Genomic DNA, 4,289 nt, shown 5'->3' with positions numbered 1-4,289 from the left:
GTAAGGAAGTTCTGTAGACACTCGGTGTGTGGGGATTGGGATGGGGCTGGGCTGTGGCACTCGGTGTGTGGGATTGGGATTGGGATTGGGATGGGGCTGGGCTGTGGCACTCGGTGTGTGGGATTGGGATTGGGATGGGGCTGGGCTGAGGCACTCGGTGTGTGGGATTGGGATTGGGATGGGGCTGGGCTGTGGCACTCGGTGTGTGGGATTGGGATTGGGATGGGGCTGGGCTGTGGCACTCGGTGTGTGGGATTGGGATTGGGATGGGGCTGGGCTGTGGCACTCGGTGTGTGGGATTGGGATTGGGATGGGGCTGGGCTGTGGCACTCGGTGTGTGGGATTGGGATTGGGATGGGGCTGGGCTGTGGCACTCGGTGTGTGGGATTGGGATTGGGATGGGGCTGGGCTGTGGCACTCGGTGTGTGGGATTGGGATTGGGATGGGGCTGGGCTGTGGCACTCGGTGTGTGGGATTGGGATTGGGATGGGGCTGGGCTGTGGCACTCGGTGTGTGGGATTGGGATGGGGCTGCAGCCCAGCCTCATCCCCAGTGGGCTCAGCTGTGAGCAGCAGGTGAGCAGCACTGACAGCAATGAGCCAGGGAGTGCCCAGGGGCACTGAGCAACCACCAAAGGGCACAGAGGGCACACAGGGGCACTGCAGCAACATGAGGGGATAAAAGGCTGGGCTGAAGGACAAGATGCCTGAAGCCTTCTGATGTGGTGAGGTGTTACTGTGTGGGCAAATGCTTACAGCCTTCTGAAATTGTGTGGGGATACTCTGTGTATCATGGCCATCTCAACTGTGACTTGTGTTGTAACAAAGTTCAGTCTAAATTAAGGGATAAGTGCTGGACTCAGCCCTGGAATTGGTGTTTGGTACTGCAGAGCAGGAGTTTGAAGAAGAAGGACAGGTATGGGGAGAGTTTGCTTGAGAGTTAATTTACCAGGGCAGACTGTTCAGAGCATTTCAGCTGGTGGTGCACGGTGTTCCCCAAAGACTGGTAACTCATTGCCTAAAGTCAGCTCCAGCTTGAATGCTAATGATTAATGCCTGGAGATCCCAGTGGTCTTGGAAGCAATATAGTTAAGTAAAAGGCAATGGGTTGGATAAAAGGTCTTAAATCAGACTAATGTTGGCAAATGTCGCTTGAAAGAGAGGGATTTTGGAGGGGAAAAAAAGAAAGAAAAAAGGAAAAGTAATTTAAGAATAAATTCAGAGGCGGGGAAGCAGACATTCCCACAAACTAATAAAATCTCTGCAAATGAGGAAATCAGCCTGCTCAGATTGAAATTTAATCACAGAAAGGATTTCATTGTAACAAGGAGAACTATAATTACCACTCAAGAAAGGAGAGGGCTTTCTGCCTCTCGGCTGGCATGCGGCTGCGGGAGAGATGATGTTGGGAAGGGAAGGCAGGCCCACAGCAGTTGTCCTACCAGTAACAAACACAATCCCTGCTGAAAACTGATGCAGATTTGTTACAGAGGCAGCTGTGGATGCTGCATGGGTAAGAACCCTGGAAGGATTGCTCCAGGAAGGAGCAGCCACGTTCCCCAGCACTGTGGGGCCGCCCGGGAATGCTCCTTGTTGGTTTTCATGGTGTTGTTCTTCCACCCCAGCTCCCACCTAGGCTTGACTTGGGGGGCACTTGGGCCACTGGAAATACCCATGGGGTTGTGCCACAGATGGAGTTACACTTCAGGCTCATTCAAGGCCACCTGAAAGGTCAATGAAACCAGAAATGAAGTGTGATATAAATACAGAAGTTTTTCTGTGGCCAAAAAAGGAAGTGGCGGTATGCACACCTTGTATTGCCTTTTGAAAATGAGCAGATGTTGTTATTTGTTTTTTAAGGATAAAAAATTATAAGAATCCCACCTGTTGCTCATAGTGCAGCAGCATGAATCCTTCCAGGAGCGGGCTGACCACACTGCTGGACTTTAAGCTTTATTTAGAAACAATTACAGCCTCCTCAGAGCTCAAAATATGTCCATAGTTTAACAAGTCAATATTTTCTCTGTTATTCCCCTGCTGAATAGGCTGTTGTTTCCTTCCTTGTTTTGTTATAGATGCAATTCAAGCTGGGTTGGTTTGATTGATATGTTCTGTTTCTTTTCTCTATTTATGGCATTGAGCTCCTGGAGTCTCCACTGACTTCATTAGAGTATTTTAGAAAATAAGTATCCTCAGCATTATTTTCTTTCCTTGGCCTAGTGGGGGAAGAAAAAAAGTACAATAGAAAAGCACATACTTTAAAACAGGGTATGTACTTTGGGCATACAGTAGAGTGGGGAATGATACCAACAATATTTAAAAAGTTCCCCTTCAGCGTTCTACCAACTGCAAGGTTTTTAAAAGAAATTAAGATTAACATATTTGACTGCTTTTGACCACATTTAAAATTGCTGCTGAAGTGCTTGCTGGGAAAAACTCATGTTCTGCTCCTTTAATTTGCTTTTAAAAAAATTATTTTGCATCCACCTCCTTCCTGCTGAATTTTAGAAGTGTTGTTTGCTTCATCTCAGATGCTTTCATGGCTGATCTTGTCAGGAGGAGGGGATGGATTTCAAGTGGCAGGGAGGAGAATTAGCATGTGTCTGTGCCAGCCACCTGACATGGTACAAGATAAGGAATTAATTACAGCCATTGCTGTCAAAATACATGTGGTCCCACATCAGTGGGTGCTCTGGGTCCTTCCCTGAATGTAGTGGGCCACCAGTGGATTGCTTGAAGAAAGTCCCATTAACTTTTAAAAAGGGAAACTTAATGGGAACAGATGTCTTTGTGTCAGCAGTGGAAGAGTTAATAAGATTAGGTGAAAGAAAAAAAAAATAGAACTCTTTAATTGGCCAGAATATGCAGTGCTACATCTCCAGCTCTCCATGCCAGCAGAGACATTTGACTAGTGGGAATTAAACAGAGAATTGTGCAAACATTGGGAAGTGTTGCTGAAATTATTCAGCAGTCTTTTTTTTTTTTTTTTTTTTTTTTGCTACTTTAGGATTAATTTGTAAATTTGCTCTTGATAATCATTTATAAAATAACCATAACCCTGGAATATTTTGGGTCACGTCAAGATAGTGGTTTAAACATGTTGAGCCTGGTAAAATGAAAAGTCAATCAGAATAGAAATATGACTCCTGTAGTATTTCATACTGCTTTGAAAAGACTGGTTCCAGGTAATTAAAAAAGAGAAGCGAGTCCCTGGTCTTCTACATTAATGCCTAGTGCTGCTGCTCTCAGTGAGCTGTACATCTAGGAACTGTCTAAGAACATAAATACTTGATTTTTTTTTTAATCTGTGAAAATACTGTCTTTTTTCTTAATTAACTCCACTATTAAACAAAGAGCAGTGAAACATGCTCTTATGGTGTGTATTTTTACAGCAAAGAATTTAAAGCATCCTGTTGGATAATTTCATGCTGCATTAAGTTCAGTAAGACCTTCTCATATGCATCATTTTTACTGCTTCCTATATCTTTGGCCATAAGCTTTTTAATTGCCATGCAAAGAAATATAAACCAAAATTCAGTAAGAAATATATTTTTGGCTGTTTGGCTCCATCTGAAGCAGTGTTTCTCAGATGATGGAGTGAACCTTGCTTGTGTGTTTTGTTTGGAAATCACTGGATCACCTTTGGAGTGCTGCCCTTGGCTCACCAAAGGCTCTAAAAGCAGCTGCCACATGAAGAGGAGAGGTTTCATTAGGGCAGAAGGCTCAGCCTCTGGAACAGAAGAGTGCTGGTAATTCCAGCACTCACAGCCATTTGTTAAATCTCTAGGATTTGGGAATGAGCATCCCAAAAGCACAGGGAACACACAGCTTAGATGTTGTCTCACCCACCTCATTTTCTGTCTGGGTCTTGAAACCCATAACCCAGATAAGTTTGTCTTATCCCATAATGCTTTTTGGCTTTCAAAGGCCAAAAATATCAGAGGTATTGAAATTATAGTCTTTTTTGAGCAAAGCTTTCCTCAAGACCAGCATGGTTGGGTTTTCGGGACGTGGCACTTGCAGCGAAGGAAAAATAAAACATTTTGCCAAAAAATGATTTCTGGCATGGTCTAATTTAGAGGTGCAGACTTAATCTGGGCAGGCCTGGTACACTTTCCTTGGAGGTGTTTTTGAGACTAGACCACTCCATAAATAAATACTTAGGATTACATTTCTAATGCTCACTTTCAGGGAGACTCTATGAATGCAAATACTGTGCTCATGATTGAACAACAGGTAAACTAAATAATGGAAGCTGATGTTGTATGTTTTAGACAGGGAAAGGAGAAT

At 44.1% G+C, this 4,289-nt stretch overlaps 1 protein-coding gene across 8 annotated transcripts in view; it reads left to right on the top strand.

The window, feature by feature from the left end:
- ERBB4 (erb-b2 receptor tyrosine kinase 4) overlaps positions 1-4,289 on the top strand; it is a 595,041-nt gene that overhangs the window by 66,501 nt on the left and 524,251 nt on the right. The gene's annotated exons all lie outside the window — the stretch shown is intronic.

Source organism: Lonchura striata, chromosome 7, assembly GCF_050655825.1.
Source record: "Lonchura striata isolate lonStrDom1 chromosome 7, ASM5065582v1, whole genome shotgun sequence".
Classification (NCBI taxonomy): Eukaryota; Metazoa; Chordata; class Aves; order Passeriformes; family Estrildidae; genus Lonchura; species Lonchura striata.
Note: the sequence above shows the minus strand (reverse complement) of the source record. Positions and strands in the feature narration are given on the sequence as shown.